The sequence below is a fragment of the Tinamus guttatus genome, unplaced genomic scaffold (assembly GCF_059628265.1).
Source record: "Tinamus guttatus ecotype Peru unplaced genomic scaffold, ASM5962826v1 Tinamus_guttatus_pri_ptg000030l, whole genome shotgun sequence".
In the NCBI taxonomy this organism is placed as follows: Eukaryota; Metazoa; Chordata; class Aves; order Tinamiformes; family Tinamidae; genus Tinamus; species Tinamus guttatus.
The window spans coordinates 668,913-696,613 of NW_028288564.1; the positions used below are offsets into that span (position 1 = coordinate 668,913).

The 27,701-nt window shown below is 37.2% G+C and overlaps 1 pseudogene; it reads left to right on the forward strand.

Moving 5' to 3' along the window:
• Positions 1-27,701, forward strand: part of LOC104569018 (uncharacterized) — a 173,289-nt pseudogene that overhangs the window by 44,014 nt on the left and 101,574 nt on the right.

Sequence of the window (27,701 nt, forward strand, 5' to 3'; positions counted from 1 at the left end):
AAGTCTTTAAAACATGTCTGTGCATTTGCTTTTCTAGATGAAGAGAGGGATTAGAGACAGACGGAAAATTAACAATGGCAAATAAAACTCTCATTGTATTGCCCAGGATCGAAGAACTGTAGAGTTATTTACCAGCAAAAACATCCCAAGCAATCATTTAGCCCTGTCTTTTTCTCTCTTTCCTTCACGTATTGTGTTGGGATTGATTTCACTAAACTTAAACCTTTGCTGATGGATTGGCATTAAGTCTAGCTCTATGTGGTTGCAATGGAGGTGATTCTGGAAAACCCCTTGACAGTGTGCTCCATGACTTTTCTGTTCTTGCAGTTATAATTTTTTATTGTAATATTTAACAGTATTATCTATGTTGCAGCTAAAGTCCATTTCTTCTTGTTTTGTCCCCATTGACTAATGAGGATAATTGGTCTCTGTCCTCTTTGTAACACTCCTTTATGCAATTGTAGAGAGTTATTATGTCTCCCTTTTGGCTTCTTTTCTCTAGACTGAACATATCCCATCTCTTAAGCTTTCCTCCTGGGCCTTATTTTCAATACCTTTTATCATTTTTGATGTTCTTCTCTTAAGTCCCTCTAATTTGTCTGTATCTTTTGAAAAATGTGGTAACCCAAACTAAATGCACCTCCCTGGACGAAGTCTCAGCCACGTCAAACAGAGCAGAAAAACTGCCTTGCTTGTATTATATATGATACTCCAATTAACATGACCTAGCATCACGCTTGTCTTTTCTGTGGTAGTGTTCTTTTTTCCACTTGTTCATTGTACTGTACATTATCAGTACTGTTTCCTTCTCTAGAGTTTTCTGGTCTAACTGGTTATATCTGTAACTTTGATCATTCTTCTCTTAAATTGTTCCATCATCTGCTTTGAGTTTCCATCTGGTTACATATGCTTCCCATCTTTGCTCTCATTTGTATAGGCTTTTCCTTGTCTGAGTCTTTGTCCTAGTGCAATTAATCTATCCTTATTCTTTGAGATAATTTTGTTATATCATCTGCACAGCTGAGTTTTCTACCGCTCCTGTCAGCAATATCATCAGAGGTTTGTCCCTGTATCATTTTAACTATTGCTACTGTGCCTGTAGCACTAAGAATACATTGTCCTTATATACATATTATTTCCTTGGAATAGGTATTTATGCATAGTCGATGACCTATGAAAAGGTTGAGGGGGTAAAAATTTCCAATACAAAAAAAATCTTATTTGCATGGTTATTTGATAATTTGGCATTCTCTTACCTTCCACCCATGTATGATACCAAATATTCCACGTTTTCCTATAAACTAGAATTTCAAAACCTCATGTGAGAAATCTGGCCAATCACATTCCAGAACTACAATATGCATCGCTGGACCACAGCAGCTAGAGCCTCAAACTGACTGCCTCGACCCGTCCAGAGGCAGGCGAGGGACACACAGCATCTGCTGCATCCCCCCACCCTGGCACTACTGTGGGACCAGCATGTGGCTGTGCAAACCCTGCCTCATTCAAGGCTGCTTTTTCTGCACTATTTACCAAAAACTGAATCTTTCCAAGGTTTTCCATGGGATTCTTGCTCCAGAGAAGAGCTGCGAACTTCCTTTTACTCTTTTCACCTCTTTCATCAACTCTTTCCACTGTACCACGCATGAGAGAGCGCTCTCCATCCTTGCTGGGCTAATGAAGATTTACAATGTTTATTCATTTCCTTCTCCCTCTTAACATGAACCGGAACAGTTTGCCTTGCTCAGGTTTCCAAACTCGCCTCGCTCGCTCCAAGTGCTTTCCCAGGAATGGACAAGGGCGCTTTGTGCCTGGCCGCAATCCACACCAGGGCCTTGCACGCCGCCCGTGGGCAGCCTGCCCAAACACACCTGGCAGCCTCTGAACCACCTACTTACATATTAATACCACCTAAGAATGCCTGATGTGTTGGGGCCCATGGGAAGCAGCATGTCCCGACGCGGCGCGCTTTCTCCTCGTGCATTCACGAAGCACGGAGGCACTTCCAGTCCCGAGGGGCGATCGAAGGACACCCCTCAAAGGAAGATGTAATCATTCCCTCAGAGGCGAAATGCCGGCATTTCCAGCATGGTCAGCCTCAGGTGTTTGAAAGTGAGGAGGTGGGCTACTGGAAATATGAGATTTTTTTACAAAATAATAATAAGAATGAGAAGGAAGGAGGTCCTTTTACTTATACATGTTGATTTTTGAATCCTTATTTTAAACTTGATTTATATTTCTTATGGTGGGGAGTGGGTTGGTTCTGGACAAAAGGGAGGATTTTCATTTTCCTTATTAAAAGGAAAAAAAAATTATCCTATAATTTCTAATTCTAGTAGCTAAAGAACTTACTACAAAAAACTAAATACTGTTATTTTTTCAATAAAACTGTGATAATTCCAGGTACAAGAATATCCATATAGACAGTGACCTTGAACAGGCCATGTGCTGAGACAGTGACCCTGGGTTAGTGCAGCCGTCTCCCTCCAGCACATCTGTAGCCTATACCTGCAAAAAAGGGTTTGTGGGGGTGTGTTATATACCAGTTCAGAAAGCAGAAGAATATTTATTAATAACAGTGCTTTCAGACCCATACAGTTCCTCAAATATTAAGGCTTCCGCAGCATAACTTTTAACAGCACAGTTAAAGCTAAATATATGAATGACACCCCACTTCACACTGACATTATTTTAGCAGCTGTTACTAGTGTGGATCTGGCTATTATCTTGCCAGTTTCTATGCCATTGATATTGCCTGCATGAATAAAATGTTTGCTTGTAGAGTAGGTCCATATCTTAGATCAGGATTTTTAAATGAGACTGCGAGTTAAACCCAACATACTGAGTCATGGTAAAGTTCTTTTCAAGGCTGAGGAAAATGTAACTCCCAGAATAAATTACCGTACACAACATTTTCTTTTGGGCCAGTTACCACTTCGTAAGAATCATTCAAGTGCTCTTATCTCCTCTTCTAAAAAGCTTGCTTTGACGTGTTCAAACGTTAGCTGCTTATTACAGGAAGACTTACTCGCCAAGAATACAAAGATTCAGTCTTTCATCAAACTGTACATAGAGGTACATTTACTCTCCCCGAATAAATTGTTTCTGTTGATATAGTTCAACTGCACTGAAGGAAAAGAAAAAGTTCAGTTCTGAGCAGATGGTTAGCATGACTGGCTGCAAGCCTGGGCTAAGATATTACTAAATATTGCTTGTGTTAAGAGCAGAGTAATTTCCCTGTGTACCTCACTTCCAATTCTTTAGCCATTTCCTTCTTCTCCAAGAAAAAATAGAAGTTAGGGACTGGCTCATAATGATTTCTCTGCTTTTATCATGTTTTTATATTCTTCCATTTATTATAGGATTTTTCAGCAACAGGGTAACCATGAAAAAGTTTGTTCTGTGCTGTGGGAAGTGGTTCTTCAGACCAAGACAGAATTTTCTCCCATTTTATGAGTGCACAATAAAAAGTCTCTCTTGATGTGAAAGAGTCTCTTCATTCTCTAACCTCTTCTCCAACTGATTTGAGAGAGGCAAAGCTTACATCTTCAATGTAATGTTCAATGTCATTTCTGGGAAATTTTGTTCTTAACAATGTAGTGCTGATGAATAAGCTATGGGACTTTCTACAGAATCCTACTATGCAGCTGGACAAAGTTATATCCATTAGTTTTATTACTATTATTATTAATTGCAATGTATCTTTTAATAAACCTTCTTGTTATAGCTGAATAATAAACAAATTATAGAACATTAACAGAGATATACTAGGACAAAATAATTCCCAGAATGTAATAATGTTTTAATTTTCAATTACTCTGCCTGTAGCCAGAATGTTGGTGTGAGATGCCATATGATTACTGCAAAATAGGAATAGAAAGTGAATTTTCAAATCTGAAATACGATGATTTACAATAGAAAGCCCAACTCTGAGTTACTTCCACTCAGAGAAACACAACATACGACGTGTTCTGCTCTGACTAACCAGCATAACAATATTGAATGCCAAATTCTGAATATCAAGCATTCACAGTGAACTGCTCATAAATGATACACCTCCATTCAGGGAATAATTCTGAATAATAAATCTAAGACAGTCATAAGCTGCTCTTGTACAATTCAGAAATAGAGAAAGGAGGTGAGATTTGTCTAACAAATTATTCGGAGTGAATTGTGCGCCCGGCAGCTACCTTGAGTTCCTGATCTGTATTCTCTAAAATTTGTATGGGATGTCTTCTCTAAAGATTTTGCAGTATAATTACCTAGATCAGTCATCCCACAGCTGGATTTTCTATGACAACATCAGTGCACTTATATATTCCTGGATGAGACCGCTTATACACCATTTCCTGATGCCACTTCCACATTCCCTTTCTAAGCAGATTTGTCACCTGTTCTGGGAGAAACTGTGGCCTCTATTTCCTTCTGTGATCTAAAATAATTAAGAGCTAAATCTCCTGTCTCCAAGTACTTTTGTATATGCTTAAATTTGTGCACATAAGTAATTCTGTTCATTTCAATGGGTCTATTCATAGGTCTACATTAAGCAAACTTGTTTGCAGGTTGGGACTCTGAAGATATTTGCCTCCTAGTGTTATGCGCTTCCTACTTTATCAATACATAGATCATTATCACTTGGCGACAATGTCTTAAACATGCCTTACTCACCAAAGGAGCTGTGAATTATACATAACAAAAAAGTTACTGATTTTGCTTGTTTTATAGCCTTATCTTCAGTTGTATGTTTGTGATGTGCATGAAACCAGTAAGAGACCTGGCACATTTGGAAACTTCATTCACTTTTGAAAGGCGTGTCAGGCCAGATCTCCACAGAAATCTGTGCATTTATTTGCAGTTTCAAGAGGTGCTTCCTAAGAAATGGGGCTCTGAATCTTAAGGAAATCTCTATGTTGTTTTCCAACCATTTGTGGTAGTAGCACTGATACTAGGACAACTATAAGTATGGATGGCTGTAATATATTTCACTGCTGTAACCCATACTGACAGCACTGGAGTGCAGCAGTTAGCTGAAGGAGCTGACTTTTGGGAGGGGGAGTGAAGAAATATCTAAATGGGTTAGCTGTTAAGAACAAGAAGCTTTTGATTTTAGAAATATTAAAAGTGAATTCCTGGATTATATTCCCAACATACACCCAATTAATACATTTTCCAAAGCCAAGACTTTTTTCTTTTTTTTTTTTTCTCAGGATTTAGTTAATGTTAATGAGGACACTAAAGGGATATTGTAATATAGTTAAGATGCTTTATTTTTTTTCAGTTGGCTTTTTTTTTCAGAAATACAGAAGCCGCTTCTGACCTAATTGATCAAAATGCTGTTCCTTGGTAAAGAAAGGTAACACTAGAGAATGTGCCAGGAATTAAGCTGGAAATAAGCCTGCAACATAGTATGCATTTTGATTCTGCTCAAGCAGACATTCAGAGCATATATTCCTTCATTTGGATGCATACAACTAGTTAAAAATATCTACCAGAAGTCTCTCCTCTCTGCTACTTTTCCAAATATCATGGGAAAGGTGTTCTTCAAATTTATCCTATGATTGCTGTTTAGACATTTCCACTTATAGAGAAGTTCACACACACACAAAAAAGTAATCTAGCTGATTAAATAATTTCACTAATTAAAGGAAAAAATAATTGATCAGAATTATATATTTTTATTGGGGATTTGCAAAGATATTTCTAGCTGATTTATCCCCAAATCAGAAAAGTTTATTTTTCATCCAGGTGCAAAATTCTTTTGCTATCTTAGTATGTTAACTATCTTGGTATGTTAATTACCAGACAAATGGCCAATGAGAATTAGGCTTCATTAATAGAGAAAAATGATCGCATAATTAAAGCATTTAGTTTGCCTTTTTCAGCATAACAAAAAATAAAATAAAAAAATAAAAAATAAAGCCATAACATTTTCTTATTGTACATATATACACAGTTTGTAAACAGATGCCTTTCACACATTTACATTCTAATGAACATAAAAAACCAAAAAAAAAATAATCAGGTTTCCCATTCATGCTGCTCCTTAGGATGAAGTCCTGGACAAAAAGTCCCAGGACACCCTCCTGACTTGATAGGTTGACCTTTCCCCTGTGATGTAAATTTCACTTCTCTACTTTCCTTCTCCTTTTAACAACTACATGGACACCATTTACCAAACAGAAGAAGAATACCTTCCATGATGACATATAAGCCAGGACTCATTTTAATATTCATGAGTTTGCCAGCATTATTAAAGAAATTCAAGTAGCTAGTGAACACTGCATTGCATTCCTCCACCATATATCTTTTATCTGCTTGTTAAAGTTAAGCATTACTAATGCCGTTTTAACTTGGAATTCAAATCCTTGGTGATCATGTAATACATGCTCTTGATTCTCCAGCATTGGTACCTACATTAACAACCACAACAATTTATAGTTGCTACCAGGTCCTAAAGACATGAAAGTTCCCAGTCCCAGCAAGTCATCTTTAAAATCTCTGAAAGAAAAAATCCCCAAAGTTAGGAAATTCTCCCCTTAAGTCAAAATCTGTAAGTTCATTTACCACCTATTTTTTTTTTCCAAAGCTCCCTAGGAAAGTCCAGATTTAGGTTTCAAAAGTCGTAAGGCAAAAAAGAACCCCTAATCACATCTGCTTGTTTCTGAAGAAGTCTTGAAAATTTTATTATTTTATCTTCCTCCAAAGCAAGAGGAATTATTTTGGAATAAAAAAATACAATTACTACATGAAAGGAAATTACATTCAAATGTTGTTTATTAAATGAGGGAATGGATGTCAATGTTAATGTGTAGGTACATAAAAAGAACCTTATTTTGAAGATGTATGACAGCGCTCCCTGAAGAACACAAGTTTTTCTATATTAATTCCATGGTAGTTGAAAGCTACATAATCAAAAACACCTTCTAAGTTTGGCAGAAATATAAAACTGGCTGTTTAAAATAAAAGGTCTATATGGAAAGTTCAGTTTTGTTTTGTTATTTTTTTTTCCCTCTAGGGTCATTGTGGTGGAGGAAATATTTTTATCTGGGCCTCAGGAAATGGTGGTCTGGCTAATGACTGCAGTGGGGCGGATGGTTATGTGAACAGCATTTACACAGGGGCAAAGGATACCACCATTTACCTCTACCCCACAGCTTCTGGGCTACAAGAACGACTCAGCATCAGTGGCCACCTAGACATATTCAGAGAGGAAGGAGCGTGAAGGCTACTATCCTGAAACAGACCTTCAAATGTGCAGTGAGGTGAGTCAGAAATGTTCAAATAAGATATTAGTGTGGATAACCAGAACCCTGCTGAGGTATATTTCAAACAGAAATTCAACAAGAGGCCAGTGCAGACCTCATTTTCTTGTCTAAATGGGAGGCATATATATAAATGAGGAGCCAAGGAACATACAGAGTTTGCTAGTGGAGCTTAAATTTGGGTCTTTGTGCTTGGCAGGTGAATATTCCAACACTCACTGCAGAGGCAATGTGGCAACCTCGAATTAACAAAAAATTAAAAAAAAAATCTGGAAGCAGTAGTACCATCGTTCCCTCTTCTTTTCAGGATTCTGCAAGTGTTTCCCATGTCCCCATTCTTATGCAAGGGACTCAATTTCCTTTATGACACCTGAAAATTAGTGCATAGAATAGCTATAGATCCATTTTGATTATTTTGCTATAATTCTGCCTGTTTCAGACACCTTTCAGGCTGTGAGGAAAACATGCAGAATTATTTCCTTTGCCTGCAGGTGTTAGGAAAGTCACGGCGCAATGGAAGTTGAATCTGGCAAGTGACATAATGGTATAAACAGGAAAGATGTGGCCCCATACCTTTGTGTCTAGAAACTGGATTCAGGAAGGACAGGAATTACCAGTAATGGAAGAAGATCAAGGCAGAGTTCTCAACTGATGCAAGTCCATGATGACAAATGGGTTGCGGATTACTTGACTTCTACAGAAATTGTGGAATAATACCTGCCAGGCTTACAGTGCATACAATTTCTTAATTCCCAAGTGATCCCCCACATATAAACTTCATTTACTGTACCACTTACAAGTTTAATCAACAATCTATGCATCTTTCATAACCATTCAGAAATACTTAAGCAGCTATCTTGTTTTGTTTTCCTTTTTGATAAGAGTTCATTTAGAAAACTACTGCTTTAGGCAGTTATGTTTTAGCTTTTATTTTCATTTTTCAAATACTTTTTTCAAATAGTTCCCATTTCGTTATATCTTGTACAGACCTACTTTTTTATTATGTTATTTCTCCAGGAACTTCTGGCTTCCAAGCTGGATCAACACTGCTCTATCTTCCATTTTCTGTGTTTTATGGAATATGACAAAACACACTCTGTTTCCTATTTCTGTTGGTGGTGGCAGTCTTTGTTTTCAGATATAGTATTGCCTCCTTTTTCTACCGACTTGGATAGATGTCAGGACTCAGATTAGTATTATATATTTGGAAGAGGAAAAAGTCATACTTCATGTTACTAGTAAGCCAATGCTTTCCTTCTTTTTTTTTTTTTTGTTAAAATAGAAATGTGAGATTACAAATGATATCAAACATAAATTTAACAACTGATCAATACATTGAATTATTAATTCTATCTTAAACCACTTAAATACAATACAGTGCATTAAAGCAGATGATAAAATAGAGTATGTTCTGATTTACCTCTAGGTTTGCCAACTGATGGCAGTCCCACTAAAAATTAATTTAAAGTGTTTGCTGACTCACCAAATTGTCCTCTGGTGATCTGTGGCTGTTGCTGTGGGAAGCTGAACTTTTACAATAGTCATGTGGTACTATCAGCTTTGTTAGCACTAGCTGTGGACCATCAAGAGTCTGAAAAACAGTTTGGTTTTAATGTATATAACTATGTCTCAGAACTTATTTTCCTCTCTTCCAATATTTCAGACAAAACAATTCAGTCCTACCCAACGAGTCCAAGGAAATAATTTCGTTTTGTATACATCAAAAAGAAAAAAAAAATGGCAGTCTTTCCTTTGAAAAGTTCCAAGTCTTCTGTGTCTGGGATTAAGGTTTACAATTTTAAAAGGATATGCAGCACTGCTATAAAATCAAATTCATCCTACCTTGGGCAAGTGAGGAATTGTTGGTAAAATAGTGTCAGTACAAGTTTCATGGAAACACGGATTCATGTACGTTAGTTCCTTAAGTCCAAACTTCTGTTCAAACAAGATGAACACTGAATGCAGAATTCAGGATGCTCAGGCCTTTGTCCAGTCTATTCGTGAAAACGTCCAAGGGCAGATTTTCTTCATGGTAAAAAAAAAAAAAGGCTTTCCTTATATCTAGGAAGAACATACCCTCATCCATTATTTCTTGTTCTCTTGCACCTCAGTAAGCAACCTAGTTTTGCTTCTCAAAAGCCTTCTCGTAGGTGTTGGAAGGCTATGAGGTTGCCTTTTGTCTAGCCTGAACAAGCTGAGTTTCTCCAGCCTCTTTTTACAGGGAAGGTGCTGTAACCACTGAACCATGTTGATGGTCCTTTGCAGAACTCACTCAAATTTAGTTATGTCTTTACTGTGTTAGGGGACAAAAGCTGGACACACTGTACACTACCAAGTAAAGAAGAATAATCAATTCTCTCCATATACAGCCCAAAATGCTATTATGTCCTGACTACTAGGACATACTGTTTCATGTTTAGCCTACTTTTCACTGAGATGCCCAGATCAGGGCTTCTCCCTAGTCAGTCAGTCTTCAGAGTGCAATATGGCTCAGAATTAGTGCATCTCAGCTGCAGGACATCTTATTGGTCCTTGTTCAATTATATGACTTCCTGTTGACCCATTCCTCCAGCCTGTCTCAATCCCTGTGGATGACTTGTAACTTTCTGAGTCAATCTTTCTGCCTTTCATAAAGATGAACATTAACACTTTCATTTTACTAGTCATCAAGGATCTCTGATGATCTCCACACATGTTCTGAAATGACAGTCATCAGGCTTGCATTAACATTAGCCAGCTATTTTAGCACCCTTAGATGCAACTCATTCTGTATCATGGACTTGTATCAGTTGCGATTTCTCCAGATATCTCTGACTTGATTTTGTTAGGGATCAAAAAAAAGTCAGGATCTCTGATCTTTTCTGTTACTAGTAATTCCTGTCCTCTCTGAACCCTGTTTCTAGGCACAAAGGCCTGGGACATCCTGTTGTTGATTAATGAGGCAAGGAAAGCTTTATCATCTTTATCTTCACTCACTGTCACTAGTTGTCCTCCATTCCACAGTGGGCCCACATTTTGCATGTTTACTCTATTATTGCTCATGTAGCACTAGAAGCTCATCTTCTTGCTCTTTATGTCACTTGCCAGTTTCAACTTAAGTTGTGCTGTGGCTTTCCTAGCCCCATATCTGCAGGCAGAGGCAGTGTTTCTACACTCCTTCTTTACAACTTGTCCCTACTTTTACCTTCCACCACCTATGACTATAGTTTTCTGAGCTGATGACAGAAGAATTAGATCCAATGGCTCACTAAGGTGTATATTTATCAGCATCAAAAAACAGAGTTTTAGAGCTTCCCCATAATTATCTGGATCTTAGCTGTCCCAGGCCAGGTTAGTAAGGTTAGTACTGGTAAGCAATATGAAGAAGGGGCTAGTCTCAAAGTGTAGATTCAAGTCTGAAATAAGACTGTGACTATGAACACTGAGTCTCATGCTGGACAGATAAATAAAGTATATAACTAGAATGAGTGAAAATGGAACAGGTGTAAGGGACCAACAGTGGGGATGAAATTGAACTGGGATAGATATGGCAGCTTGGAAAGTATAGTGCTCAGGCCTTTGAAAAATGACAGATGACATCTGTAAAAGTAAATAGCACGTCAACAATATAAACAAACCCAAAGAGCTATGCAGAGGTAGAAGTCAGTAGATTTTCAGTTGTTCTAATTTTTGTCTTCTTAACTATGCCATTATAACTGTTGATTGTATATAAGGTACAACAGACTTTTGTTTTCTTAAATGTGTATCATATACTGTTGTAAGCAGATAGCTTCAAGTTCTTAGTAAAACTGAGATAGCCTATTTTTCTACCTTAATTTTCTTGACAGATAATGCAATTTCAGCAAGGGTGCATTCAGAATCTCTATGGGAGTTCAGCATTTGGTCTTCTCATTCTTAAACTTGAGATTTTCATATCAGAGAATCACTGGAATTGGCTTTTCTTTCTTTCACTTCCCTCCAGATGGAATTAGGTGCCAGAATCTCTTGCTTCTTGAATGGCAAAATTAGTACAGACCATTCACAAACTTTGCTATTCCATGCAGATGAGTAATGCAGCCATTGTAAGTTGAACATGATGTTATCTATAGAAATATTATGCATAAGTGTTATCTTCAAAGATATTTCTGAACTTAACTTATGCATATCCTCTGTGTTCAGTTTTGGTTTGATTACCTGTCAAGCAGATCTAATTTGTTTGTATTCTCCTGTGCTCTTCTGCATACTGGAAACTATCCTTTGCTAACCACATATCAGCAAAATGAGAATTAAGTTTATTAGCACAATCAGTAGGATCATAATAAGAGAGAAAGAGAGAAAGTGAAAGGGAAAGAAAGCAAGAGACTAAAGGAAAAAAAAAAAGACTTAACGCAAGTCTATCAAACTATGTTTTTTTCCCTCTGCATAGATTATAAAGAACATCGAAGTGTAGCAGCAAAATAAGGAATAAGCATGCACAATAATATTCAGCTTTCCTTGAAAATTGCATAACCAGCCTATATGATGAGGAGTTAGATTATTGATTCCAAACTTACCCTTTTCTTTTTTAAAAGTGTCAGATGTTTGTATAAAACATTAACTTGCAAGTATTCTATCAAAACTATATATACTTCTGTTGAGAAGTATGCCGCTTTGACACCTCACAGAAGCTGTAATTCAGCTACTTTATGCTCCCAATCTCTGCTATAGTGCTGGCTCCTTGGCTGGGCTCATATCTTGTGATTTGTCATCACCATGGGGATCACAGGAGGCACCACAAGGATCCCCAACAAAAAGAACCAGGCAGGGTGAATCATGGAATATTTTAGTCCATCCAGAAACTCTGCCCTATAAAGTAGGTAGGAAGCCTGAAGCACCAACCTGTCAATCCCATGAGGCCAACTGTCAGTATTTCAACACAGAAATATTTTCTTTCTCAGCTTAAGTATTTCGGGGGGTGATTTCTTTCATCAAAATGTCAACATTTGACACATATAATGTCAATTTTCCTACACTTCCAGTGTAAATTGCACCCAATACAAATGTATGTGTAGCTCCTCTATTTCTCTGTAGTAGCTGTTTTTTCAATAAGGAAATATGGAAAAAAGTGAAGATGTGTCAGAATCTATAGGCTCTAATAGTGGGATTCATCTGACCAAATAAAAAAATCTATAACAGAGACATCTACACCTGAGATTGTCACCCTGGACTTTTTCATAATCAATGGAAAGAAATAGGCACTTTTAGGGTGTGATTCATCTCACCCTGAAGTAGATGGCTAAAATAGGTCAGGTGAATCATGTTCCAGAAGTGCCTATTTCACTCCATTGGCAGGGAGTCTTGACTGACAACTTCAGACACTGGCAGATCAAGTTAAATAAAATGATTTCTGCCCTAAGTGTCCATTGAACTGTTGTGCATAAACTTGTCCTTTTGCAACATGATTTTTCCACTTCATCTTGTTCTCATTCCAAGTATGCATTGACTTTTTCTTTTCCTCTTAACCTCATAATCTAATTTTTTTACAGCTATTTTTACACTTATCTGCACTATGTTGTGCATCCTTTTTCTGTTCCTTTTTACCACTAAGTTTACTCCAAAATAGAGCTTTAAACCTATAACTTTAATCCAATATCTGAGATACATGCATTCCTCAGTACTTTTCTTCTTAGTGACACCTCTAGCTTGTGATCTTTTGAAATATATATTTCTCTCTGGATATTCTTACAAGTGCCATAACCAAATGACATTTCCAGTTTTCTAGTATAAGAGGCTAGGGTCAGGGAAAAGATAGGTCCATGTTGTTTCACCATGTGGACTACATGTCGATCTGTCACAAAGGATGTCATTTAACATAAGAGATTCCCTGAACCTATCTGAAGATACGGCAAGTTAGAAAACTATTTCCTTTGACACCTTGGTTTCACATATGAAACAAGGCTTTTTCAATAACTGCCAGCATCTTGGAAGTGAACACAATAAGTACAGAGTCATATGAACAATAATGTCAGTAGGTGGTACACCAGGCAAACTTTTTCTGTATTTTCTCATTCCTCCATCCTAGAATTAGGTGACCAAGACAGTGGTTTCTCTTTTGATGTCTTCTAGAAACAGAGTGTATATCAAAGTTTGAACAGTGGTTGCAGATCTTTCTGCTCTTTCTGAGCATTGCATTAGTAGAAACCCGAAGGAACTCAAACAGCAATAAATTTGACTTCCCTCTGGGTAAACCCTGCAAAAGGATATAAAAGGGTGAGGGATGGAGGTATGAATTTCACTTCAATGAATGAGTAGCCTAAATCTCAGGTGTGGGACTCAGATTAATCCCAGCTATCTAGTGCAGGTTTTTCAAATTTTCATAGTGTGAAAAGCAAAAAGGAGCTCTTAGATCATCTAATCTGCTTTCTTCTTGATCGCAAGCACTTATCTTCCCCACAGTTCCTACCTTGAGCCAGGTAGTTTCTCTTCAGCTAAAATATATCTTTCTGAGAGGCATCTAATCTTGATTTGAGGATCTCAAGAGATAGAAAACCCACCACTTCCATCTATAATTTGTTCTGATAGCTAATAGCTATCAGCATTAAAAGTGTGAGCCATATTTCCAATTTGAATTCATCTGGCTTCAGGCTCTAGCCTTTGGTTCTTATTATGCCCTTCTCCACTAGATTATGGAGTCCGTTCATATCTTTTATTTTCTGCCTGAGAAAGTATATATGCCATAAGCAAGTCACCTCTCAATCTTCTTACTCATAAACAGAAAGATCCAAACCTTTAAATCTCTCACTAGAAGGCATTTTCTCCAGTTTTCAAAACATTTCTGCATCTCTTCTCTCTACCATCTCCAGTTGCTCAACTGCATCTTTGTTAAAATGTGGCCTGCAGAGCTGCAAGCAGTACTCCAGCACCATTCTCCCTCAGTAATAACGAAAGATCAGCACTCTTGCTCCCTCACTGAGCACTCAGCAATCATTTTGGGTGTTTTGGCTGTATCTTCACTTTGTGAGCTAGTGTTCATCTGCTTGTCTAATATGGAGCCTCCATATTTTCAAGTCATTGCTTTCAGCTATTCAATATTGTGGCTTTCATCCTTGTTCCCAGATTGGTAATGTAGGATTGAGCTGTATTAAAGCAGTTATTATTTTTTTTTTTCCAGCAGAGTTTACTAAGCAGCCTTTTCCACCTCTGCAGTGGTGTCTTTGTTATTTACCACTGAGTCATCCATACATCATTCTAGGAGTAATTTCACAGTACCTTACAGACTTATAGACTGTTAAAAATTTGCGATGATTCCCTCTGGTACCGATTGCTGTAGAATCAGAGAAGAAACTTCCCATGTCAGCCTCGCATTGTTTGACACAAGAGTGGCAGCAGGTGAAGGGGGCTGATGAATAATATTATCGGGTTTTCTTCTGCAGCTTTCCTTGTTCAAAACTTATCAATGGACTGAACTTCAGCTGCTCTGAAGTATCGTTAAATGCCAGTTATCCAGCTGAACACTGAATCCAGTTGCTGAATTTAGAATGTTAATTGCTGTCTGTTGTTTAACACCCTCTTTGATTACTAATGGGGGAATCCTCTCCATTTTCTTTATGTGAGACAAGACAGGCTGGACATTTTTCACCTTGGAATAGTTAATTCACCAAAATAAATTAGTTTCAATGGATCTAAAACTATTAAAGAAGCTGGAATGAGTTAGATTGATAGCTGTAAGGTAAACAAGAATGACAGGATTTAAATCCCACACCAAAAATGAAAGGAGCTTTGATTTCTTACTCTCCTAAATCCACATCCCAGACATCTGGGAAGTGGGGGAAGGAAGGCTCAAATCCATCTTTTTGCTTCAGAAAAGGAATACGACCCTGTCCCCTCATCTCACAGGAAATGACTTAAGCACTGAGATAAAGGAATTCTAGACTGGATCTCTTATTTTGAAGCAACACCAGGTTGTCTAAGTACCTAGATGCACATTGGCCCAGCGAGCACAAATACACAAAGTTAATAAATTAAATTTGGGGGGCATAATTTTGGGGACATAAAATTAATCATTCTATTTGCTGAAAATTGTGAAAAAAAATCTGATTGGGTTTGTCTGCAATTAAATATTTGACTTTAACTACCAAACCAAAAATCCATTATTCATTAGACACATCTATCTGAGTGCTTTTTCAAATTCAAAACAGAAATGTTTTTGAAAAGTCTTCTCTTTCAATATAAGCAGTTCTACCAGCTCAACTTTCCAAAAGTGCTACACCATGTCTAGGTTATATTGTTCCCATTAAAGTTAAAAATTCCATTCTGTTTATAAACCTGTTTGTTGTACATTTTAAATTGTTTCCTCTAGCTGCTTATGCTACTCTTCAGTGCCATTCTGGAGTATATGTTGCTTAAATTTGTGCCATATTTGTTAACACAAGCTCTTGCATTATTAGTAATGTCCTCCTGGATTCCTCATTTATTCTTCAACCACAGAAATTAGCTATCGTACCTAGGAGATAGAGCCCACTCTATCTGCACAGCTCTCTGGCCTGGCAGAAGGAGGTCCTAGTGTTCCACCATGGAAAAATCTTCATCTTCAATGTTTAGTGCAGCCCACATTTCAATAACAATATTTGCTATCTTCTGCTCTTGCTCTTAGGACCTGAAATACCATGTTAACTTTCTTCTTCACAACTCTGCTTCAGGACTGGCGCTGTCTTTGCTAGACTGGCCTCCATGTCATTTTGACACGTATGAAAAGGTCTGTGCTTCCCCACTTTATCCATGGTCTAGCATTTGTTCATATGTCATTGCTTATCTCCACCACTCCAGGTGCAGGAGTCTTTCCACAGAGCAACTTGGTAGAAAATGACCCCAGACTGTCTTTCAAATGGGAGACCTCCAGTGAGGCTCCAACAGAAGACACGTAGATTTGAGCCACTGCCTTAACAGCTGTGACCCGATGCGGCAGGAGCAAACACCCTCCATGCAGGAATCCATGCAGGAATCCAGCTGAAGTGAGGAGCCCAGTTTTGTCATTTCTATGCTCATCCATGGAGTCCCACCCCTGACCACCTCAGAGCCACCCTGGACACCCAGGCCACCTGAACTCGGAGACTGTAAAAGACTTCCATGCAGCCCTAAACGAGCAGCAAGACACCTAATATTCTGTTCAACAGGTTTTTGTTTTTGAAGGGCTACACATTTAGAGACCACCATTTCCTCTGAATCATGAAATACCATTGCCATAGTCAGAAGAGAAGATTAGATGATATTGGCAATCAGTGCCTATTCAAATGCCCGTTTTAAATGAAAGAAACACTACACATAACCAAGAACAATATTTAGGATACAAAACCTCACCTTTCTCTATTATTATGCAGCGCAATAGCCACAATAGCCATATACTTCTCAGCTAAAGAAAACTGCAACATACCACATTTCTTCTTACGACATTTGTTCATAAAAAGCTACTCAGTGCAGTCCGGTACTGCTTTAGTTAGGGAAATGAGGAACACTTATTTCTTTGCATTAGTTAACATGTCAAAAGCTTTTTATCTGAAAGATATTAAATGGTAAGAACAGTGTGTTTCAACTTCTAAATTGTCACACATCAAAGATTTTGGAGGACTTCTTTTTTAAATTGACAGTTGTCATTTAATATACAGTATGATCCAAAGCATATTATTTCTGAATGTTACCAGGGAGATTTCATTGGCTTTTGTGACATTTCCAGTCTTTGGTATAATTGGCTAACAGCTTTTTTAACCTAATGTCTTTTAAGAAATAGTGTACCTGGTGGTCTGGGGTATCACATCTTCTGTTTTCTCTTTTCTTTGTTGTCCAAAAATGTTACTGTAATGATAAAAAGTGACATTATTTTAAAAGATAAGAAACACCAAAATTATTTTCTGTCTGACCTTTACAGTTACCAGAACAAGCAGCTTCTGTTAGCAAAATAGTTCAAGCTTTTTATTACAAAGGATATTTGGCAGTATTCCATAAGAAAAAAATACATATAGTTCTTGTCAGGGGAAGTCATTAAGCCCTCTCTCCTTATGCTGGGCTAACATTTTAACAAAAATAAAATTCTGGGTATTTTAAGATGGAGGAGGAAGTTGACTGTAAAAGGCAGGCATATTTCACATAATTCTCTTTATGAATGTGCTAATGTATTTTTATGTCTTTGAGTGTACCACATTGAAGCAAATACAGTGGGTTTACCCAAGAGTTCAAGGAGGTTTTGGTGACCTTCATTTCCCAGCTGCACATTTATGCAGTCAGAATTTTCTTCTTTACACCAGTCTGGTGTGTTAATAGAACGGCAGTCCTTCTTTATGTGGGGAAAAAAAAAAAAAAAAAGAAGATGACAGATAAAATGACTGAATGGTTCAATGTGGCTAAAACACAGTATTTACAATTTTTTAAATAATTATGGCTAGTCCTCAGCTGTATTGTTTTTCCAGGTAAAGGCTTACAATTCAATTGTTAGCTCCATTCCATACCTCTCATTATCGATTTTACAGGTTACTGTGGAACTTTAGAGGTGGAAGTGCTTGAAAATTCAAAGACATTTCCAGCACAGATCCTTTTAACTGCTGTTGTCGTTGCTCTGGTTCTTCAGCCCCAGTAAGGATGATATATGTCTTGCTTTCAGCTCATATGACAAAGATATGACATTGTTGTCACTGATTCTTAAGAAAACTGTATGAGTCAAATTACAATAGAGACAAAAGTTAGAACAAAGCCCTCTTTCTTGTTGAAGCAGTTTGCTGTTTTACTGTCTTTCGCTCAGCTGGTGGTACAGTATATAGCCAAGAAATAGATGAAATACATTTTAGGTGCATAAAAGAAAAAACACTATTTAAAAACATAAGATGCCTTTAGGAAAATAATTGGAGGTAGTAATAGTCATTAACTCTGGAATACATAACTCTTCCCACAGTTCTTAATATAAAATGAACGCTGTTGCATGCTACAGCATTAAACAATATATGAGTTAAATACCTCCCTGCTTCAAAGATACATGGCCTAAAACCTGAAAAATTATTGTATATGCAAATGATCATAAAGGACCGACTTTACTGACCATTTCTTTGTGTTTGGGGGATAGATTTCTGCATGGCATAATATTTCCACTTGCATTGGTTTCCTGGCATGAAAATGTTTATTGCACTCATTAGCTAAGAGGATGTCGGCACTGGTCCAATGAACACAGATCTGCCTTCTGATTTCAGCCATTAAATTGCAATGGGATTCATAGGCTTAACATTGTGGGTGTGAGAATAATAAAATGGAACTCCATCTTTAGCCCAGTTACCATGGATGCAGTTAAAGGTCATAGTGGCAGCTGCTAACTAGTTGCCTTTTTAGCTGCATTTCCCCTCCTGCTATGTGTTTTCATGTACCTTAGCTTCTGTAGGTCTGCCTTAGAGCAATTCTACTTCCTTAACTTGGCATACGGGTGTCTTCCTAGACATGATGGAAATATGGTTGCTGCAGTCCTCCCTTTATTCAATTATTTGTGCTTTAATGGAAAATGAAGGTAAAAATCTTAGCAAAAAATCAAAATGCAGCCTGCTCAGCATCCTGATTTTTTTTTCATTTTCTGCACTTTGCTTTGCATTTCTACTCAGAAAAAAAAAAAAAAAAAAGCCTCAAAACTGTATTTAGTAAATTCCCATCTCCATTTAAGCTCATAATGGGTTCAGGCACTGAGGCATTCACAATGTGGAACATCAACTACTACTTCTTCATTCGCCCCAAAGTCCTAGGAGTTAATTCCCTGTACTGCATGAAGTGTCAGAGTAATTACCGCTGATCAGCCCTATTTCTCAGCGCTCTGTCCCGCTTTGAGAGGCACCCTGTTTATTGATGCACCGCCACATCATCACAGTGCTTTCATTCAGGCGAGCTGCTTAATCGAAAGGGTTTGGACAATGCAGGATTTTCAAAGAGAAGAAGTGGAAAAAAATTAAAAGTAGCCAAGTAAAATAAAGTGAATGGTAAAGAAACCTGAAAGCTCTACAAAATATTTCCTTATGTCAACACTTCAGTTCAATAGATTTTAAAACTCCTATTCATTTCCAAAAGAAGGTACTGTGAGTCTTTTCTGTGGTGACTCAACTACATGATCACATCTTTTTTGAAGATTTTTAAGAGCACAGTGCTGGAAGCCTTCCTTGGGGAAAGTTTATTGTTTTTTGTTCTGTTTATGTACAGGCTGTAACCATGTTAACCTTTCTGGACCACAATACAAAGAAACTTTTTTTTTTAAAGGTTTGCCCCTCTCTTTTAAAGATACATTTATATGACTTGTCATTTCATGAAAATAAATTAAGTATTATATGAGCCAAATGTTTCAGTTCCGCACAAGGGTGGCTTCTGGTTCTCTTTGGCAGGGTGCCACTTTTTTCATTTTTATTTCAAACACAATGTGAAACTTTTAATTTTAATATAGTTTGTTACTATGACGGTTAAAAAACCTACACTGTTGTAATTCATGCTCATCCTCTGCTTGCACTTCTGTGATTTTTAGAAAGTGGCAGAGATATATTGCATTCATTTCAACTTAAAGACTATTAAGCTTTGTATGTATGTGTGTGTGTGCTAGAGAAAGACGAGAGATTTATTTGGACGAGCAATTTTATTTAGGGCTCAGTGCTTATCTTGATTAAGTTACACTTAGACACTGTTTTTGGAGTCTTACCGCTCTCCAGTCCATAGTGAGGGTAACTTCTTAGCTTAGTCCCTTTTGCCTGGAGAAGTGAAATAGTTTGCCACAAAGAAGAAGAAACAATCAGGCGATGACTAAGACAAGTGCAAACAAGTGAGTTATCTAACTGTTTGCTGAGATTCTTTTAATGACATCACTCCCTCCATAGTGTTGCTTCATTAAAAAATAATAATAAGTTTCCTAAATTGTTCAGCAGTGTTATTGAAAATATCAGAATAATGCTCCTAAGACTATTACAGTGTCTTCAGTTTTACTGTTTCCTCTGCCATACTTTTAATCAGAGATTTTTTTCTTGTGCCTTGTTTACTGTTGATATTTTCTGGCTGATTGGATAGGAATGACATTTTGACAATTTACTGTAGCAGTAAGCACTGTACAAACAAAAGGTGCTGATGAAAACTCGGAACCCATTATTATGTAAATTATGGCTGACTAACACAGATTCCATCTCCCAGTCACCATCATTGAGACCAGTTTTACTCAATGATAATAATTTTCATGATTGCAGTCTTCAGAGAGATCAGAAATATGCTTTAGCTGTTGCATTTATCTACTGCTGGTACTTGACCCTTAATTAAATTCTGAAACTTTTTTATATAATAAAGTAAAATACAGCTGACACTTCTATTCAAACAAAGAGCATCAAACATATATCTACCAAATAAGATAAAGGTATTTCAGACTTACCTTGCTGTAATGCTAGTAAACACAAAGATTACAACATGCGTTGAAAGAGGGCTTAAAGTTTGAAATGCAAAAAAAGCATAACATGGGGCAATTTAAATATTGCACTTCATTGCCGTGTTTGCTGAATCCTGGGCTGCTTCTACAGAATAGTCTGGAATTTGTATTAAAATATATAGGGCAGAAAAAAGAATCAGTGAGTTTTGAATACACAAATTATTTTGTTTGCTTCCATATATTATATCAGCCATAAGTACAAAAAAGTTATAAAACAAAACATTAGGTTACCTAATGTTCCCCACTAACTTTCAGAATACACAACTGTCCAAAATCTTGCATAATTTTACTTTGTAAAAATATTCTCCCTAAAAGCAGATCAGAAGCAAGTGTAGGTGTTAAAAATGACTAAACAATGTACAAAATGGCCAGTTAACCGGCATAATATACTCCTTTTTCTTTTCATTTTTTCTTTTTCTCTTTCTTTTCTTTTTATTTTTTCTTTTTCCTTTTTCTTTTTTCTTTCTTCTTTTTTTCTCTTTCTTCTCTCATTTCATTTCTTTTTTTGTTTTTCCTTTTTCCCATTTTCTCATTCTTTTTCTTTTCTTATTTTTGTTTTTCTCTTTCTTTTCTCTTTTCTTTTCCTCTTCCTTTTTCTTTTTGTTTTTCTTTTCTCTTTTTCTTTTTTAGAATGTGTTCTAAAAACACATCTCAGAAAAAAAAGACATACTGGAGAGACAGACAGACCAGAGCTTTTAATTTGATCTTTTCACTTTTTTAAGACAGCATTGTAAGCTTTTAGTGGATATTTTAAGTGTCCATTCTCTTCCTTCTTTCCCTTCTCTTCCCCACCTTATGCTCCTCTCCCCAGTTTATGGACCAGTTTTTGAAATAAGAAAATGGCCATTCCAGGTAAGCAGTAACAGCAAAGCTTAGAAATATGTGGCATATTATTAAAAAGTGGTGAGATATTATACAAATGGAGATTCAGTATTAAAAAGTGGTGAGATATTATACAAATGGAGATTCAGTATTTCTTTATATATAGCACTTTGCTAAACTGTCAGTTCATAGAGCCAATGAACTAAGAAAAGTAATTACTTAAGTGGATTTCATGAACAGTAGAAAGATGATTGTGCCACATTAAATAACAATTGTATCCTTAATGATGTGTTGGACTATAATACAAACATCCTTCTACCATTATATGCACTACAATATACCTTTCTAATTACTCTGGTGGCTTCCTGTTCCTCTATTAAGATGCTATGCTTTCAGAGGCTATGTAAGCATTATATGAGCTTTTTTTAAAAAAACTACAGTGAGTGCAGCTGCATGGCCATTGATACATTGGCTATAAATTACCGACAGATTGTGTATGAATGTAATCATTGTTTTATTCCTTTTTCTTCCCTTCATGAATTCCACTGCTTCTTAGGAAAGGTATTAGGAAATTCAATAAAATTACTTCCCCAGCTCTCTTTGATATTTTTCATATGTAAGCAGTTCAGTAACATAACTCCAGATAATTAAGAAGGCAGATTCAAAGCAAGATGGCAAACTTATATAACAAAGCTAAAACACTTTTTATTCATTTCAATGAATTCTTACCTATAGTCTGTGAACCCTTCGGGACCATTGGACTTCCTGTCAGTGGTCCCTGAAAAAGCTGTTTTATTATCTGCAAGATTAAATATACTACATGGGTATTCCACTCCACTGAAAACATTTTTAGGTTGTCTGCAAATCCAAAAAGGTTGAAAACCACTTCTCCATTTCATTGCTTATATACTTTTCCTTAGAGATGGAAACCCTATAGTTTTCAGCACTGCTTTCCATAAATCAGTATGCTTTCTATGATTTCTAGAAATATTTTTGTGGACTATCTGACCACTCATTACACTTGGTTTCCTAACATTCTGTCAGCATACAGAGCTTTCACTTGGACCCAGTTAAAGTTTGCACACATTAATAGTCCCTCTGAAGAAAATGAAACTTCTTTTATGTGAAAATTCTTCTAAATATTTATAGGGATTGAATAACTTGAACAAAATTTATAAAATTGGATAATTCTAGATTTTATAGAAGCACTTCACTTAACTCTTGTGAATGAAATATTCAGGTGAAAAGAAACATAAATTTAAAAAGTAAACAAAATAAAGCTTGGCAAGTATTCTTCTGCTCCACTGTCTCTTATTATAGATTTGCCCCTTTATCTTATAACTCTTCTTCTCCTGCTACTTATTAATGCCACATAGCAGTATTTCTATGAACATTGCACTCTATTCTTACGCACATTACAGAACAGTCCCAAATCTGGCATCCTAAGTCATGACTTGAGAATTTTATGAATAAAACTGATAGAGCAGTGCCCATGTTTGCTATCACAATATTATATTCCTTTCATGAAAAAACTAAGACACACTGTTCAGCTAGTTTCACAACTGATTGTTCACACATTGTCAAGCTAGGAAGCAACAATATCCATGACTTAAAATTAAATCCATCTATAGTTAATATAACTAATTTCCCACCAGCAATTCATTAGGTATTTATTATCTCTCTGGTCCATAATTTTTACCATTAAGAGCTCTGTACTTGGACCAAGTGCTAGGTGGAATTATGGGAATCTTTATAAACTTCCTTGTAAGGTACACTGCTCCGTTAGCTAACTTCAAGGTTAGTAAATCTCCCTTAGAAATTAAGGACAATACTTCCTCCATTACTGCATTTGAGTGGTACATTCATAGTCACAAATCCTTTTGCTGCCAGTCATGAGAAGTTTTAGCTAAAAATAATGTGAAGACTGCAAGTGAAAGTTTTGCACTGGGTTGAGCGAGCAGCAACTGGGAGTAATTTGTCTTTCAGACCTGTGGTCCTTGACATCGGCACATTATCCATTACTCAGCACTCCTCCGAATCAGTGCCCCATAAGGTGACACATTCTTTCTCTCGGATGTCTGGAAGGGATGAGGATCTACAGATCTTCCGCTTTGTTCTGAAAGTGAGAACTTGCCTAGGGTGCCAAGTACATCATATCTCAAAAACTAAAATAAACTTTTGAGAATGCATTGCTCACAGATTTTCCGCTACTTTTAAAGGAAATAAATACTGTTTGGAAAGGAATAAAAATGTGGAGTTTGTAAAGATGGCCAGATATGACGTCTCAGGTACACTTTGTAACTTAGAATTACCACATCATATCACGGATCTTCCTGCCTGCTTGTGAGTCAGCTTCCCGTTCAGTTTGGGGAAAGCTACTCTTTCTCCAATTAATAGCTCATATATCTGAAACTCATATGCTACATCTGGGACATTAGAAATTCTGCTCAATAGGAAACCTCGACAGTACTTAGGCACCTAAGTTAAAAATATCAGTCTTGGAAATCTTTGCTCAGAAGCTGCTGTGCTTTGGAGTGCCTAGACTCCACTGAGGCCTTGGGTTTCAACACTAAAGTTCCCAGGCTGTCTAATATCCTTTGTTGCCTAAAACTCCTGTACCTAGAAATGCTTCCGTGTAGAAAAAAAGTTGAATTACTTAACTTTCTCTTGGCATTGTGTGAAAAACAAGCTTCAGCTGCCAAGTCCTTTCCTGCTTATGGGTTGTCTCCAGACCACAAAGAAATGGACCGAAGATGAAATCCACCTCATGTATTTCCACGGATTTGCAGCCAATTTGCTCTAGAACACCACAAACCAGCCTTATGGAGAGAGAAACACTGCTGATTTCCTCAGCAGTAGTCGCTCAAAGGCCAAGAACTTGCCATGGTGGAAGGCAAGGTTGGAGGCAGGAGGCAGGTCTGTGTGCTCAGTGCCTGTGGTTGGGGTACAACCGCTGCCCCATCCTTTAGTTTCAGCCCAAAACAACTGTATACATTACCAGCTTGACTGGCAACAGCTCTGCCACGTGGCAAAGTCACCTTATCGGCATTATAAAAAGGGGAAACCGAGGCATGTGGGGATAAAGGGACATGCCTGAGTTCATAGGACAAGGCGCTGTGCGGGCAGGAAGAGTGCATGAGTTCGAAACGTGTCTGAAACACAGGTGCATTCTTTTCCTGCTGAAGGGCAGAAAATTATGATAATCTTTAATTATGAATTGCTGCTTAAGTATCCAGCTTGTATGTAAATATTCCTTGGCAAAATTCCCTCCCAGCAGTATCCTAGGTGCTTGGAAGGTGCAGCAGTGGGCAGGTCTGCCTAGGGAAATGTGGACATGTTGAGTCCATCTGCTGACAAGCAAACCAGTGTGTTTTGTGCTGCTGTGCTTAGGCATAGGCAGCATTCAGTTGCATAGGTTTTTCATAGGAAAAATGATGTACAGCTGCCACCTCGCATGCTCCAGCAGTGTATGAGCTTCAGAAAGTAGCCGTAGAAGCACAAAACTGGACTTTTTTGCGTCGCTGTTTTAACCAGCATCAGGAGGTTGATTCTTCTGGCCCTCGAAAGGGTGTTGCTTGTTGCATGAAACTGCGTGCTCCTTGATGCGGCTCCTGAAGGTGCTGCAGAGGTTTACCATTGCACGTTAGAGCACGCTGGACTTATGAACTGGAACTGAGATCCGCACTGGCAGCGGGGCTTGTGCCAAGTTGAAGTTTTATTTATTGGATCATTTCATTGAAAGGTAGACACTGTGTCTGTGGTTTATATCTTTAAAATCAAATAAACTATTTATATATGGTGAAGAACTGTAGGACACATAGACCCTATTCACTAATATTTTTATGGTTTCTTTACACTTGACAAGTAAAGAATTTGTGAAAGTATTTTTTGTACCTAAATCCCACAGATTTCTTGTGTGTGTGTCTGTGTTTTTTTTTTTTTTTTTTTTTTTTTACATAAAAGGTATGATCCAGATTGGCAACAAAAACTCAGTTACCTTTCTACCTAATGTGTAGCAAGGACGCTCCTGAGCGAATATTTAATATATTTTTTTATGGAATCCAGACGATGGAAACTTAAGAAAACACCATCAACTTTTATCTATTTAACATTTTCGTGTTATTAAATGAGGATACCTCATGTGAATTTCAGGTCAGAGTGGAACTATAAATTAGCTACTGTTTTCCTTCCTGTCCTGATAATATTGTTTTGTTTATATCACCATGGAAAGCTTTATGCAAATTTTCTTGCCACACCACATCCATTATACCTTAAAGAGAAAACAGACTAATAAAAATTCTAAAACAGCTATTACTTGTAGGAAAGGAAGCTGAAAGGTCTGCAGTCTTTCAAAGTGTCATTGCTTCTAGCGCGAGCTTCTCAGAGGAAGAAATCAGAACTGTTCTCTCATAGTGACAAATTACCATAAGCTGTGACGAAGCCAGCAAAGCAGGCAGGAGGCTGTGGTTTGTAAGCTACGTCTCGAATGATATTTTGGTCCCATGCATGAAGGGCTCCTGGAGATATTTTTGCCACCCTGCTGAAAGTTTGTCAGCTCACTCCCATCCACACCTTTATGGTTATAACTCTTGTCGCAGATGTTGTCGGAACCGTGGAAGGTCATTAGTGTTTTCAGTCTGATTACTGTCATCCTAAAGTACAATCTTGCCATGCACTTTGCACTACGAGGGCTAGGAAACCAGTATCTTTCGTAATAATGACTTCCAGTTTACAGCCTTCATTTGTTATATTTCCTCAATAGCTGTTGTGTTGAGATTAACTGCATAAATGGTCTGCAGCTGGCTGTTATGAATTAAGGGAGTTTAATCAAAGTATTTCTAATGTACAGCATAATGATAATACATGGGGGAAGTACTATTTAAGAGATAATGATGGCTTCAGAAGATCACTGTTGTAATGTTTAGTGCATATGCCTTCAGCATTGAATTTGTTGTTGTTCTGAATATGCTTAATGGATCAGTGAAAAGCTGCCTAATGTGGGATTGTTTGATGGGGCTGACAGAGCTGGAATTAGCCCATTGCTGTTTACTGCATACAGCCATTAAGATTAATTGCTGCCAGATAATTTTGACTGTTTTTATCTTCGGGAAAAAGTGTCACTAATGGGTTTATAAATTGGTTCACTATTACTAATAGTAAGGCCAGTGTAACAGGAGAGGATGTCAGCAGCTAATTCTAAAGATAAAGGTAAAAAGTATAAAGTACTATATGACTTGCTAGTTTTAAGGGATAATGCTATCTAATAACAGACAGACTGATATATGATGCTCATTAATGCTATTTCCCGGGCTTTGGGTTGAACCTAATAGATGCTAATAAAGTCTTATTTGATGTACCATTAAAAAGCTCAATCTGTTTTCTGCATTAATGCACAATGTTGTTTATCACATTTTCAGTGACTAAAACCCAAACCCTCAATCTGTTACATAACTAAGCAGTATCAGGCTAGTTATACCTATTTTCGTCTGTGTTTATAGACAAATTTATAGGGCAACCACATTTCTATATGTTTGGTATGCAATTCACATCACTCAGCTTCCTGTCAACAACTACATTACCTGAGAATTTATTTAATGTATCTTCTTTGACATATATCATCACTGGCAAATTCTGCAAAGCACTTCCTCTAAGAGATAAATTAATTATTTTGCAAATATTAAAATACCGTGGTGTGACGTGGGCAAAGATTATCCAAAGAGGATGAATCCACATTAGAGTTTAATAGTCTGATACACCACATATACATGCATGTACAGTGCCTCTAATTTGCTGTGTATTAAAATGAAAGTTCTTTGTGCGCTGAGTCTCAAATATATCCCTTGTATCTAAGGCCATTGACAAGGGAATGGTAAGAACATGCACTAAATAGATAGAAACACAGACAGGGAATTCTTAATGAAGAGAGGGAAACCAATAACTCATGAGTAGTGAAGTTGTTCCCTTCTCAAGTAGAGCTGGTGTAAATTATGAAATGATTCCCTTCTCAAGCTGAAAGAGCATTTATATTTTTCATCACCAATTTTTATATTGTACTAAGAACATCTTCAATTTTTTGAGAGGCTGTGGATATTAAAACAGCTCTTGTCTAAAAAGACAATTTCAAACTATAGAAAAAATGAAAAAAAAATGTTTTGGTTGTTTTTCCCTTTTCCCTTTTGGAATGCAAG